The sequence below is a fragment of the Anomaloglossus baeobatrachus genome, unplaced genomic scaffold, assembly GCF_048569485.1.
Source record: "Anomaloglossus baeobatrachus isolate aAnoBae1 unplaced genomic scaffold, aAnoBae1.hap1 Scaffold_485, whole genome shotgun sequence".
NCBI classification, from domain to species: Eukaryota; Metazoa; Chordata; class Amphibia; order Anura; family Aromobatidae; genus Anomaloglossus; species Anomaloglossus baeobatrachus.
Window position 1 is genome coordinate 13,897 of NW_027444198.1, and position 15,695 is coordinate 29,591.

The window sequence follows — 15,695 nt, forward strand, 5'->3', positions numbered from 1 at the left end:
GTAATCGCCGGCCTGTTCTAATGCTCACAAGCCAAGATATAGGCTCAGCTGCTAAGGCTTCCCTCTGCCTTCTGAATGAAAATTGAATATGTCTGGCTCACTGTGTATATAGCAGGTGCTCAGAAAAAATAAGAGTCAATTCAATAGAAATAGCTCTGGCACACTATAGTGATCAATAACGTAAGAAAAGAACTCTTAGAATGCTGAAAATTCTTTATTTGTGCAAAAGGATAATTCATCCAACGTTTCGAGCTTGTTTTTAGGTCTTTATCAAGGATAAAGTTATCTAAGATCATAAAGGGTTACAAAACCATATAAACACGTAATTAGTACATAGTACAACATAACAGTACAATATATTGCTACTTGAGAGTACAATGGGTCAAATGACCATGATGCACATACAAAAAAATTTTCCAAAGCCATAGTGAAAACATTTGTACTGAGGAAAGAAAATTTCCACATGACCTATCTGGAGAAACATTCTGGATCAAACAACCAAAAATAGTCAAGCAGGTAAATACACACCTATATGGATAACAGGATGATATGTGTTCAATTGTATAGCGTCATTGCCATTAAGGTACAAATGGAAAACTTGCAATCCTATATAGTGAAGGAAATGAACACATATCATATCAAAGAACACAGGAACATGGGTGTGAGAAAAACCTCAATGTTTATACTTTGTTCTTTATAATGGTGTGAACATGTATATGTCTCAGTACCTTATGAACTTGAGAATTCTAGTGAGTAGATGATGAAAGCCTATTCCAGAACTGGAATCGGTAAATAATTGTAGGTGGAATCTAAATGAAAAGATGGTACAAGTGTTATCATGACACGTGGGCTATAACACAATGGACCGTGTGACAAAGAAGAAAGGAGAGAAAGAAGAGGAAGAAAATGGAACTACCTGTAACATTACGTGATAGTCACTGGTAAGTATCACTTGACAATTCAGGTGAAAAAGGATTCCTTTATTAAAGGGTTCTCAGTCGCCTCAGGATCATGAAATACTAGGGTAAATGATATGAGAATGGGTAAGAAGCACCACTAAAGGAAATATGAGATGCAGGACATATATCTATAAACCCCTGAACTACATGATAGAAATAAAAAGAAGAAAAAAGAAAAAAAAGAAGAAAGAAGAAGAACACATAGAATGCGGAAAGAGAATGGGTACAACTACCTGAGTTACTGCAGGGAGGCCCCTGGTAGGTATTGTGAGGGTTAGTGGAATTCCTTCACTGAAGGGTTCTCAGTTGCCTCAGGTTCGTGAAAAATGCTATAGACAAATAATGCCTGGAGAAAAGGGGTTCATATACAGCGAATAATGGTAATACAAGGTACATGTGTCCCATGTAATAGTATAAATATATATATATTGTACTAAGCTCTACACCAGAAATAGAAAGTAGTCCCTCTGCCTTCTGTCTAGGTGCCCTGAGTTATGTCCTGTAAACTGTCACAGTGACCTAGACACACATGTGTAGTAGGGGAATATCCCTGCTGAGATGCCAGTGCTAGAGCACTCGTTTGCTGTGGAGTTGAACGCTATGTGAGCAGTTCTTACCTTCAATGAGCAGAAGTCTCTTTTTTCAGATTTCAATATCTCTGTGGGTATCTGGCAGAAATATGGAATACTCTTTACTGCTAAGACCCTGTACACCACTCCCACTAAAGGGGGCTTTACACGCTGCGACATCGCTAATGCGGAGTCGTTGGGGTCACGGAATTTGTGACGCACATCCGGCCGCATTAGCGATGTTGCTGCGGATTTTGCATCGTTGCAAAAACGTGCAAAATCGCTCATCGGTGACATGGGTCTCCATTCTCGATTATCGTTACTGCAGCAGTAACGATGTAGTTCGTCGCTCCTGCGGTAGCACACATCGCTCCGTGTGACACCGCAGAAACGAGGAACCTCTCCTTACCTGCCTCCCAGCCGCTATGAGGAAGGAAGGAGGTGGGCGGGATGTTCCGGCCACTCATCTCCGCCCCTCCGCTGCTATTGGGCGGTCGCTCAGTGACGTCGCTGTGACGCCGCACGGACCGCCCCCTTAGAAAGGAGGCGGTTCGCCGGACACAGCGACGTCGCCGGGCAGGTAAGTATGTGTGACGGGTCTGGTCGGTGTTGTGCGGCATGGGCAGCGATTTGCCCGTGTCGCGCAACAGATGGGGGCGGGTACCCACACTAGCGATATCGGGACCGATATCGCAGTGTGTAAAGTAGCCTTTAGTCACATGACCAAGACTGTATCTGTGTCCCTACAACACACTTGAGACAAATGTGTGTGTGAGCCTGCATTGTGGGGTATATATAATATATTATAGAGCTGGGAAGGATCATTCTAAGCAGTGAGCTGTTCCAGTATTTGTAGGAAAATACCCAGTAGCAGCATCAAACACAGCACCAATACCTCCCATCAGTATTCCACCACAGTGCCATGTAACCCATGCCCTACACTCCCATCTACACCAATACTATACAGGCACAAACTAGTATATCTGACTAAAAGCCCCCAAAATATGAAGAACGGCCTATAGTTGAGTGTGGATATAAAATCTATGTGAGCAGAGCTAGAATAGAAATCACTGATCGCATTGAAGTCATTCTGACCATAAATCACCATGATATCAAGGTGAGGAGTTGTGTGTTACTGCTGGGAGGAAAGGGTTAACAGTGGAATATTAAGGTGCATTTCTGTGTGCAGTTTTACTAGTCAATGTAACAATTCAGTATGAGCTGCTCTTGGTGCCGGGGGAGGGAGATGCTCTCCTGAGCAAGATAGATGGGGAATGAACATGATATCTATATAGTGTAAGGCAGGGGGTCTCAAACCAGGTGATCATGTCTGATCAACTGGTTACATTATGTCTGATTACCTTGTCTAACAGTTTTTTCTCCCCTTTCTTTACCTTCCAGGTTCCCATAGTCACGTGAAATATCCCTGTTGCACTTGATTACGGCTCACTATTCACTATAGGATGTCTTATATCTAACATCACACTCTCACCCATCAGCACTCTATAGGTTTGTATAAGGTATGCGCTTACACATCCGGTCCTCCATAGGTATTTCCACTTATGTAACACTATCCCTATGATCACTCATAACTCATACCCTTGTAGTCAATTACAGCCTCCTCTCTCCCCCCCTCCCCTTCTCCCTTTCCATCTATAATTTTGCCAGTACAATATTAGTTTACATTAGGCACACACTCACATATTCCTTTCCTTAGTGATTTATTGTAATTCACATTCACATACAATTCTCTATGCCTGCCCCATTACTACATTCATACCTACTTGACCCTATCCTGATACCCCTTGTCTCACCTTGTTGGTCCCTACACCTGTTATCATGTCCTTTCCTGTGTCTGTCTTGTCACACAACACATTTTAGCATATAACTTGTGCTCCTTATTACCTGTCCTGCCTATTAGAATTATGTCCATTATGTCCATGCATGGCCCAATGAATCAAGTCTGTACTTCATATTCATGGTTTAAGCCTTTGGGTTCCAATGTGCCCAGAGTATATATCCAGAAAGATTCCCTTTCTTTGAGCTTCCTAATTCTATTGCCTCCTCTGCGTATGGCTTGGACATGTTCGATGACTTGGAATGTTAATTGGATCACTGTGTGATTATGCGTCACAAAATGGTGTGGGACTGGTAATAGAATCTGCTTACAATGTATTGTTGACTTGTGTTTAGCTCAAAGAAAGAGAATCTTTCTGGATATGTACTCTGGGCACATTAGAACCCAAGGGCTTAAACCGTGAATATGAAGTAAAGACTTGATTCATTGGGCCGTGCACCATGTCACCAAGTGTCCAATTGCATTGTCCAATGGCTCACAATGGTTATGCGTTTTCATTGGATGGATAATCGAAGCCATGTTTTTTTCCTTTCTGTTGGGTTTGTTGTGTGAGTAGCCTATAGGATTAAGTTGGTTACCGCAGGCAGTGGATTTAACTTCCTGTCTTTGGTCCAGTGGTAGATGGATTGTCTGGTCTATGAGCTGTTATTGGTTTGAATGCAGGTGAATGCCCATGGGCTGCTTATGACTGTGTAAAATAGTATTGATTCATGATGGACTACATGTAGATATCTTCAGTCTTTCTATCCACATCATTTAAATGAACATTATCCATGCAGCTTGAAATCCATCCAATAAGAGAAGCAACCTTGTACAACCAATCTGATAAGGGCACAGTATATCCTAAGGGAAGGTTATGGCGGATGCAGGAAGATGCGCACTACACCCTACCATGCTCAAACCAATGGTTATCAACCTGTTCAGGACTTTACCCCATATTCCAGATGTGGCCTTACAAGTGATTTATAGAGGGTTAACAATACGTTGGGATCACCGGATCTAATCTCCCTTTTTATACACCCTAAAATCTTGTTTGCTTTAGAATAAACAATAACATCATAAAGGTATAAGATGACGCCATTATTAGCGTCACCATACCGCTACTCTGCCTTCTAAAACGGTCTCTGCTCAAAACCAAACATGATGCATTGCAGGCGGAGCGCGATGAGTTGCAGCAAGAAACAGTAGTGGGTGTGGGTGATAACACACAGCCCAGCCTCGTCTCATCACAACGTGCAGTGGAGGACTATGACGAGGAGGAGGATGAAGACATGGAGCAAATCTCCGGCCAAATTGAGGATATGACATGCACACCAGTCATATCCTCGGTTCAGCGTGGCTGGCCAGAGGACAGGGTAGATGAGGAGGAGGAGGAGGAGGAGGAGGAGGACAGCATGTTCAGTCAACGTGTTGGTCAGGCTACTGAAGTCCTGGCTGTTAAGAGTCTGGCGCACATGGCTGACTTTATGGTAAGCTGCCTGTCTCGTGACCCTCGCGTTAAGAACATCTTGGCCGACAATCATTACTGGTTGGTAACACTGTTAGACCCACGCTACAAGGAGAACTTTATGTCTCTTATTCCCGAGGCGGAGAGGTCAACCAAAATGCAGCAGTTCCGGAAGGCCATAGTCACGGAAGTAGGCAAAGCATTCCCCTCACAAAACGCTAGCGGCATAGGTCAGGAATCAGTGGACAACCAAGGCGTACAGCCGAGAGAGGCACAAGTCCAATCCGCCAGAGGTAGGGGAACAGTCTTTAAGATGTGGGACAGTTTTCTCAGCCCCTCACGTACCACAGCCCCTGAGGTGCGGGGTAGTGCCACAAGAAATCCTAAGTTTGCCCAGATGCTCAAGGAGTACCTTGCAGATCGAACAACTGTACTCCGACATTCCTCTGTGCCTTACAATTATTGGGTATCCAAGGTGGACACGTGGCATGAATTGGCTCTCTACGCCTTGGAAGTCCTGGCCTGCCCTGCCGCTAGCGTTTTGTCAGAGCGTGTTTTTAGTGCCGCAGGTGGAATCATTACAGATAAACGCACCCGCCTGTCAACTGAAAATGCTGACAGGCTGACTCTGATCAAGATGAACAAGGGTTGGATTGGGCCAGACTTCACCACACCACCAGCAAATGAGAGCGGAATTTAAAGTTTGTAACGGGAATTTGCCATGTACCTCCAGTCACCCATGGGTACACACTTCTGGACTTTGGATAATCGCTGGACTGCTCCTCCTTCTCCTCATGCGCCACCATGATGACCGTTACAAGAGTTAGGCCTTTGTTTCAGGTATACCCCCAGTGGTAATTTTTTTCGCCCATTCTTTGCAGAATGGACATTACAACGACAGGAGACCCGCTCCTTTGCAATGGGAACAATGTTTTGAGGCCCTCATGCACGTCTCTATGCAGGGACAACGTGGAGCCTCCCAATTTTTGGCTGCCCTGCCAAAGGGCTATACTATAATACACCCACTTCCTGACAATGGACACTTAATGTTTTGAGGCCCTCATGCACGTCCCTATCCAGGGACAACGTGGAGCCTCCCAATTTTTGGCTGCCCTGCCAAAGGGCTATACTACAAAAGACCCACTTCCTGACAATGGACACTTAATGTTTTGAGGCCCTCATGCACGTCTCTATCCAGGGACAACGTGGAGCCTCCCAATTTTTGGCTGCCCTGCCTAAGGGCTATACTATAATACACCCACTTCCTGACAATGGACACTTAATGTTTTGAGGCCCTCATGCACGTCTCTATCCAGGGACAACGTGGAGCCTCCCAATTTTTGGCTGCCCTGCCAAAGGGCTATACTACAAAAGACCCACTTCCTGACAATGGACACTTAATGTTTTGAGGCCCTCATGCACGTCTCTATCCAGGGACAACGTGGAGCCTCCCAATTTTTGGCTGCCCTGCCTAAGGGCTATACTATAATACACCCACTTCCTGACAATGGACACTTAATGTTTTGAGGCCCTCATGCACGTCTCTATCCAGGGACAACGTGGAGCCTCCCAATTTTTGGCTGCCCTGCCAAAGGGCTATACTATAATACACCCACTTCCTGACAATGGACACTTAATGTTTTGAGCCCCTCATGCACGTCTCTATCCAGGGACAACGTGGAGCCTCCCAATTTTTGGCTGCCCTGCCAAAGGGCTATACTACAAAAGACCCACTTCCTTCCAATGGGCACTTCAGGTTTACAGGCCCTCATGCACGTCTCTATCCAGGGACAACGTGGAGCCTCCCAATTTTTGGCTGCCCTGCCTAAGGGCTATACTATAATACACCCACTTCCTGACAATGGACACTTAATGTTTTGAGGCCCTCATGCATGTCTCTATCCAGGGACAACGTGGAGCCTCCCAATTTTTGGCTGCCCTGCCAAAGGGCTATACTACAAAAGACCCACTTCCTTCCAATGGGCACTTCAGGTTTACAGGCCCTCATGCACGTCTCTATCCAGGGACAACGTGGAGCCTCCCAATTTTTGGCTGCCCTGCCAAAGGGCTATACTACAAAAGACCCACTTCCTTCCAATGGGCACTTCAGGTTTACAGGCCCTCATGCACGTCTCTATCCAGGGACAACGTAGAGCCTCCCAATTTTTGGCTGCCCTGCCTAAGGGCTATACTATAATACACCCACTTCCTGACACTGGACACTTAATGTTTTGAGGCCCTCATGCACGTCTCTATCCAGGGACAACGTGGAGCCTCCCAATTTTTGGCTGCCCTGCCTAAGGGCTATACTACAATAGACCCACTTCCTTACAATGGGCACTTCAGGTTTACAGGCCATCATGCACGTCTGTATGCAGGGGCATTGGTGAACCTCACAATTTTGGACTGCCCTGGCAAAGGAAAATACTACAAAGACTCAGTTCCTCAAAATGGGCACATTAGACTCAGAGGCCTTTATGTACGTCTCTTCTCAGGGACATCGGAGTGCCACACAATGTTTTACGTAAAATCTTTCATGTATTGATCTCAAAAAGTAACATACATTAGCTCTATCTCACTATTGGGTATGTGCCCTTAACATTTCCGCTATGAAAAATCATTTTGGTGTCATTTTGGAAGGTTTTCTGGTGAGTCCGTAAAAATGGCGTAAAACGTGGACAAAATTATTCACAGCTGTGACTTTTGAGTGATAAATGCTTCAAGGGGTCTTCCCCATGCTGTTGCCATGTCATTTGAGCACTCTTCGGAGACTTTTGTGCCATTTTTAGGGTTTCTACATGCTGCCGGTGGTCATTTCACAAAAATACTCGGGTCTCCCATAGGATAACATTGGGCTCGGTGCTCGGGCCGAGTACACGAGTATCTTGGGAGGCTCGGCCCGAGCTTCGAGCACCCGAGCTTTTTAGTACTCGCTCATCACTACTAATAAACCTAAAAAATAAAAATAAATTGAATAAAAATCATGAATGTTGTGTTATAACAGGAAATTCGGTGTAAGAATGAATATCCGGGATGAGAGTTCAGCGAATGAGTTATAGAAATTGTTACAAAAAGGAGTGTGTACGGTTTATGCGTAAATTTTCAGATTGCGTACATGAAAATTATATGTATGTGAGAATGTCCCCCATGCTTTGTAAAAAGTTATTTATGAAAATGTAAATAAAATATATAAAAATGCCTAATTATTTATAATTTATGAGAAAGATATATATGTATGGAAGAATGTTATAAGGTGTCCAAGAACCATAAAGAAAAAGGGTGCATATATAATGTTAGAGGTCTAGAGTTCCACCAGGCTATATCACCCCTAAAGAAATAGAAAGAAGACCTTACTACCTGTGTACCCCAAAAAAAGCTATATTTCTTAGCCAGGATTATGGTGGAGATATGCACAAGTGAAATAAGAATATAAAGTAATACAATAAGATTATAAAACCAATATGTGTGCATTCATGCACCACCCGGTACGCTACCCTTGCCAAATTGTTCACTCTAGATCCCCACACGATCCATGAAGCCGTTCCCCCGGTCACACCGCCTGCTGCCGGTTCCCACTCATCCCTGGGGGAGTTAGGCGAGTGGTATCGAGAGCTACATGTCGGCACTGATGATACCCCCATACACCACAAGGAAGGGGTATACCGGGTGGTACAGGAGTATGAGCGGGTTTTTAGCAAGCACCCTCTAGATTTTGGGCAGATTAAAGGGGTTCAACACCACATCCCTACCGGTACACACTCCCCTATTAAAGAGAGATACAGGCCTATTCCCCCTGCGCACTACCAATGCGCCAAAGACATGTTGAGGAACATGAAGGAGGCAGAGGTTATTAGGGACAGCTGTAGTCCCTGGGCCGCTCCGTTGGTGCTGGTTAAGAAGAAGGATGGCACCATGCGGATGTGTGTGGATTACCGGAAGATTAACCAGATAACGCATAAGGATGCTTACCCTCTGCCCCGCATCAAAGAGTCCCTGGCCTCGCTGAGAACCGCTAACTACTTCTCCACCCTTGACCTCACCAGCGGGTACTGGCAGGTGGCCGTGGCACCGGAAGACCGAGAGAAGACTGCCTATGGGACCGTTTTGCTGTACTTGGATGATGTGATTGTGTACTCACAGACGTATGAAGCCCACCTGGAGCACCTAGCCGAGGTGTTCGCGTCCCTTGCCAAGTATGGGATGAAGTTGAAGCCCTCAAAGTGTCATCTGCTGAAACCCAGAGTGCAGTACCTAGGACATGTGGTTGGTGCGGAAGGTGTCGCCCCCAACCCCGAGAAGATCACCGCCATCCAAGACTGGCCGAGACCGACCACAGTGAGGGAAGTGAGGCAGTTTCTGGGCCTGGTGGGATATTACCGTCGCTTCATTAAGGGGTACACAAAGATGGCTGCCCCCATGCAAGACCTCCTCGTAGGACAGACCAAGGGTGGTAGATCCCTAGTAGCCCCATTGGTGTGGGAAGAAAAGCATGAGGAATCCTTCCGCCAGCTGAGAACAGCCCTGACCGGAGAGGAAATCCTAGCGTACCCTGACTACAGCCGCCCATTCATCCTCTACACCGACGCCAGCAATGTGGGCTTGGGGGCTGTTCTATCCCAGGTCCAAGACAGAAGGGAAAAGGTAATAGCTTATGCTAGCCGAAAACTCCGACCGACTGAGAGGAACCCTGAGAACTACATCTCCTTCAAGCTTGAGCTCTTGGCACTGGTGTGGGCTATCACCGAGCGTTTCCGCCATTACCTGGCAGCAGCCAAGTTCACCGCGTACACAGACAATAACCTGCTGACCCATCTAGATACGGCCAAGCTGGGCGCGTTGGAGCAGCGGTGGGTGACCAGGTTAGCCAACTACGATTTCACCATCAAGTACCGGGCCGGCCGTACCAACGTCAATGCCAATGCACTCTCCCGGATGCCCCACCTGTCGGAAGAGGGGCCAGAGGATGATGACCTCGAAGAGATCGAGTTGCCTGCATTTCACCGGCCATTCACTGAGAAGGTGCACGTCTACCAACAACGGGTGAACCTGGATCCGCTGCCCCGACAGGACTGGCAGGAAGCTCAGGACCAGGCACCTGCTGTCCGCCTGGTCAAGACTCTAGTGGAACAGGGTTCTGCTGGGATAGACCCTGCTGCCCCTGCCGAAGCCCAACGTCTGTGGCAAGAACGGACCCGGCTATACCTACACCAGGGGAAGTTGTATCGCGAGCTGATTAATCCAAAGACTCACGAGAAGATCCGCCAGCTGGTGATTCCCCAGGCTAAAGTGCCCACCGTCCTGCAAGCATACCATGATGGTGCAGTGCACTTCGGGTGGAAGAAGCTAGAGATGTTGTTAAGAGAGCGGTTCTATTGGAGTGGAATGCGGGAATCTGTGGAGGCCTGGTGCCGAGAATGTGGCCCTTGCGCATTGAGAAGGAAGGACGAGGCCAGCCAGAAGGCACCCCTACACCCGATCATTACACACCAACCGCTGGAGCTGGTTCCCCTTGACCATGTAAAGCTCACCCCCAGCCGAAGTGGGTACACCTACGCTCTGACCATCGTAGACCACTACTCGAGGTTCCTGGTGGTTGTCCCAGTTAAGGACTTAACCGGCCGCACCGCTGCTAAGGCTTTCCAGGCTTATTTCTGTTGACCGCATTGGTACCCGGAGAGGGTGCTTACCGACCAGGGTCCGGCCTTTGAAGCAGAGGTATTCCAGGAATTCTGCCAGTTGTACGGCTGCAAGAAAATCCGGACCACGCCTTACCACGCCCAAACCAATGGCATTTGTGAAAAGATGAACCACTTGGTCCTGGGCCTCCTCAAGACGTTACCACTGGAAGAGCGGAACCTGTGGCTGGAGAAGCTACCTGACCTGGTCGATATGTACAACAACATCCCTTCCAGCTCTACGAAATGCACTCCAGCATACCTGATGAGAGCTCGTCCCGGCCGGCTACCAGTGGATCTGGAAATGGGCTTGGAAGCTTCAGAAGCACTCCTGTCGACAGCTGAATGGGACACTCGGCGGAGGACACAGTACCGACAGGTCCAGGAGTATGTTGAAAAGAACTTGTGCCGGAGTCGGGGACAACAGGAGCAGTGCTTCAACAAGAAGGCGCCTGCCGGTTCCTTCCAACCTGGGGATGTAGTGCTGAAGCGGAAAAGAAGGGCCCACAAGCTGGATGATCAATGGGAAAAAACCCCGTATGTAGTCCAGCCCACAGGATGGGAGAATGGGAAGGCCTACCAGATCAGCCGTGACCAGGGGGGGACTTTGGCCACGGTTTCCCGAGACCACCTGAAGAAGTGCCCACCAGCATTGAGAGTAGCGGATGAGGCTCCAGTTCCCAGTCCAGTGGAGAAGGAAAAAGAGGTAATCCACACCATGATGGGTGATTTTCCAGCAGACTGGCCTACACAGAACGGTGCGGTGATCCTTCCAGTGATACTGTTCCCACAACCCGTGGATGAAGAAATGATGGAAACGGTTAACCGCGAGCCAGTGCCCAGGGATGTACCTGTACCCAGCTCCCCTACGCCTCCGCCTGCCCCACATGATAGCAGGGAGGAGGAACTGACTGTTCCCTCTGCCCCACTGCCTGTCACCACTGACACCGGACCCCGAAGGTCCACTCGCTCCAACCTAGGTAGACCCCCACTTAGGTACAGGGAAACTACTCTTTAAAAGGGGGGGGCTTTATGTGTTGAGTGTACCAGTTTGAAAGTTTTAAATGATAAGTAAAGATGATCAACCTCTATAAATCACTTGTAAGGCTACATCTGGAATATGGGAACCAGTTTTGGGCTCCACATTTTAAAAAGGACATTCAGAAGTTAGAGTCAGTTCAAAGGTGGGCAACTAGACTACTACAAGGAATGGAAGGCCTCCCATATGATGACAAGTTGAAAAAGTTATTAAGTGATTATTGGCTGCAATGGGGCTTTCTGGCTGGTGCCAGCCTCTCTTCTTAGCACACAGGAACCACAATCCCTACACCATGCTTCAATGGATTCTCTCATCCCAGCCCAGTAAAACTACATATTTTACACAGTCATAAGCAGCCCATGGGCATTCACCTGCATTCAAACCAATAACAGCTCATAGACCAGACAATCCATCTACCACTGGACCAAAGACAGGAAGTTAAATCCACTGCCTGCGGTAACCAACTTAATCCTATAGGCTACTCACACAACAAACCCAACAGAAAGGAAAAAAACATGGCTTCGATTATCCATCCAATGAAAACGCATAACCATTGTGAGCCATTGGACAATGCAATTGGACACATGGTGACATGGTGCACGGCCCAATGAATCAAGTCTTTACTTCATATTCACGGTTTAAGCCCTTGGGTTCTAATGTGCCCAGAGTACATATCCAGAAAGATTCTCTTTCTTTGAGCTAAACACAAGTCAACAATACATTGTAAGCAGATTCTATTACCAGTCCCACACCATTTTGTGACGCATAATCACACAGTGATCCAATTAAGATTCCAAGTCATCGAACATGTCCAAGCCATACGTAGAGGAGGCAATAGAATTAGGAAGCTCAAAGAAAGGGAATCTTTCTGGATATATACTCTGGGCACATTGGAACCCAAAGTCTTAAACCATGAATATGAAGTACAGACTTGATTCATTGGGCCATGCATGGACATAATGGACATAATTCTAATAGGCAGGACAGGTAATAAGGAGCACAAGGGATATGCTAAAATGTGTTGTGTGACAAGACAGACACAGGAAAGGAGATGATAACAGGTGTAGGGACCAACAAGGTGAGACAAGGGGTATCAGGATAGGGTCAAGTAGGTATGAATGTAGTAATGGGGCAGGCATAGAGAATTGTATGCGAATGTGAATTACAATAAGTCACTAAGGAAAGGAATATGTGAGTGTGTGCCTAATGTAAACTAATATTGTACTGGCAAAATTATAGATGGAAAGGGAGAAGGGGAGAGGGGAGAGAGGAGGCTGTAATTGACTACAAGGGTATGAGTTATGAGTGATCATAGGGATAGTGCTACATAAGTGGAAATACCTATGGAGGACCGGATGTGTAAGCGCATACCTTATACAAACCTATAGAGTGCTGATGGGTGAGAGTGTGATGTTAGATATAAGACATCCTATAGTGAATAGTGAGCCGTAATCAAGTGCAACAGGGATATTTCACGTGACTATGGGAACCTGGAAGGTAAAGAAAGGGGAGAAAAAACTGTTAGACAAGGTAATCAGACAAACATGACAAATAAAAAACAAGGAAGAATGGAACTCCATACATACTGGAACCATATATAGTGTGAACACGAAAAAGAACCGGGCGTTAGAAAAAATGTGCACGGCCCAATGAATCAAGTCGGTTCTTCATATTCATGGTTTAAGCCCTTGGGTTCCAATGTGCCCAGAGTATATATCCAGAAAGATTCCCTTTCTTTGAGCTTCCTAATTCTATCGCCTCCTCTGCGTATGGCTGGGACATGTTCGATGACTTGGAATCTTAATTGGGCCACTGTGCGATTATGCGTCACAAAATGGTGTGGGACTGGTAATAGAATCTGCTTACAACGTATTGTTGACTTGTGCTTAGCACAAAGAAAGGGAATCTTTCTGGATATGTACTCTGGACACATTAGAACCCAAGGGCTTAAACCGTGAATATGAAGTACAGACTTGATTCATTGGGCCGTGCACCATGTCACCATGTGTGCAATTGCATTGTCCAATGGCTCACAATGGTTATGCGTTTTCATTGGATGGATAATCGAAGCCATGTTTTTTTCCTTTCTCTTGGGTTTGTTGTGTGAGTAGACTATAGGATTAAGTTAGTTACCGCAGGCAGTGGATTTAGCTTCCTGTCTTTGGTCCAGTGGTAGATTGATTGTTTGGTCTATGAGCTGTTATGGGTTTTAATCCAGGTGAATGCCCATGGGCTGCTTATAACTGTGTGAAATATGTAGTTTTACTGGGCTGGGATGAGAGAATCCATCGAAGCATGGTGTAGGGATTGTGGTTCCTGTGTGCTAAGAAGAAAGGCTGGCACCAGCCAGAAAGCCCCATTACAGCCAATAATCAACCGCTAGCCGCTGGAACTCGTTGCTCTAGATCATGTCAAACTCACACCAAGCAGGAATAGATACATTAGCCCACCATCCCACCCAAAGAGCAACTTCTGCTGCGCAGCTGGCTTTCTAGGCAGCAGCGCTATCGTGATGTCAGCGGGGGACATTGTGACAAGCCAGTGTTCCGTCACTTCATGTTGTGCACTGTTCAAACGGAAAATACATCAACAGGCAGACTACAGAAAAGCTTACTAACAAAGGTTAGAGAGGGGCTTTCTCAGAGGGCTTTTTACAGTTTGTCTATTCCCAATTAGCCGTTTAAGTATGCTTAATGAAAGTACTAATTCTTTCATAGGCCGCCCATTCTTAGTATTTGACGTTCCTTATATTGCGGTATCAGGCTTCGCAGCAGGTTGCAAAACATTCATCACCCATGACTGTCCCCAATTGGGCTCAGAAGCTAAATGTCTATCATGACCTCTCTTTTTGAAAGTCCAAGAGCAAGCAAACTCTTCCTCCAGGAGAGGGAGCCAACAGATCACTAAAGACATCATCATTGCTCAAAGAAAACACCGAAAAACAATGGAAGCTTTAATTGGAGTGGAATCTGATAGACAGCACCTGATGCCAAGTCTGCATCTTCTAACACCTGCAGTCACTGCAGCAGCTGAATCCAATGTGTCCAAAAGGGATCTATTCTATTCAATTGCAAATGATCTAGATAAGACTGAGAATAAGATACTGCACGGGACATAGCAGAGTTGGTCAAGTTGAGTGGAGATGAGTTTGCTATTTGGCACAGCTTTTGCATCAATAAAGCAAGTAAAAGGTGTGAAAGATAAAAAAAAGGGTGAAAGTGTGAAAAGTGAATTGGCCAAATTGAGGTGCATATAAAGTTTTTGCTTTCTTTCAATTCACTAATGGGGCTCATTTGAATCAGGTGAATTGAGTTCTGCTTTTGGAAACTGGGTTAAGAAGGGGTGCACCGGTCCTGGAGGTACTGCAATACCAGGTCAATGCGTGGAGTGGACAGAGCAAGATTTTTTCCATCTCCTTGTTCTAAAAATCCATTTAATATATGGTCCCCAGAGAGGGGACGTATCAGATATTAAACTGATAAGAACAGATTTAATTTTTTTTTTTTTCTGTTTATCAGTAGGACTTCAAAATAACAAAGGTGATCGCCTCCCGTTGCCTGGGAACCGTCCAGGCACAAGAGGGCTATGTGTCACCAGAAGGCGCACACACTTCCTCAAGGCCGGCAGACGTGCAATCCCAGGCACCTTCCAGTACCGACCAAGGTAGCGTCCTCCGAAACTACACTTGATCTTAGCCAAAAGGCCGAGAAGCTATAACCCGAATTGGTTACGGCCTTGAGTGGCACCCTGGCCTATACCGGACACATCTTAGGGAGAGGGAGACAAACCCACGCCTACAGAAGACATTTTGTCACCCAAGCCAACCCTTGAAAAGGCTGTTTTGCAGAGCAAAAACAAGAAGAATGATGCTTTTTGCAGCCGCCGCCCACTGCAATTAATCTGAATAACTCCTCCTCCTCCAAGCACCTCCCCTCCCCCTTGCAGTCTTTCCAATTCATGATACAAAAAGACGGACGGACAGGACAGGACAGGACAGGCTGCCTGACGTTCCGTCACTGCCACCCTTTGCCATCCTTGCCCGTAGAAAGCCCTTTCATCATCCCCAAACCCTAATCTTTTCCCTTCCCTTCCCAGCTGCGTCTCACTCCCTTTCATTAGGAAGTGAGCGCAGCCTTTTCTCCGTTCTG

At 46.5% G+C, this 15,695-nt stretch overlaps 1 pseudogene; it reads right to left on the bottom strand.

Moving 5' to 3' along the window:
* Positions 1 to 14,884: 14,884 nt before the first annotated feature.
* On the bottom strand, positions 14,885 to 15,091 carry LOC142281802 (U2 spliceosomal RNA; annotated as a pseudogene).
* Between the last annotated feature and the right edge of the window lie 604 nt (positions 15,092 to 15,695).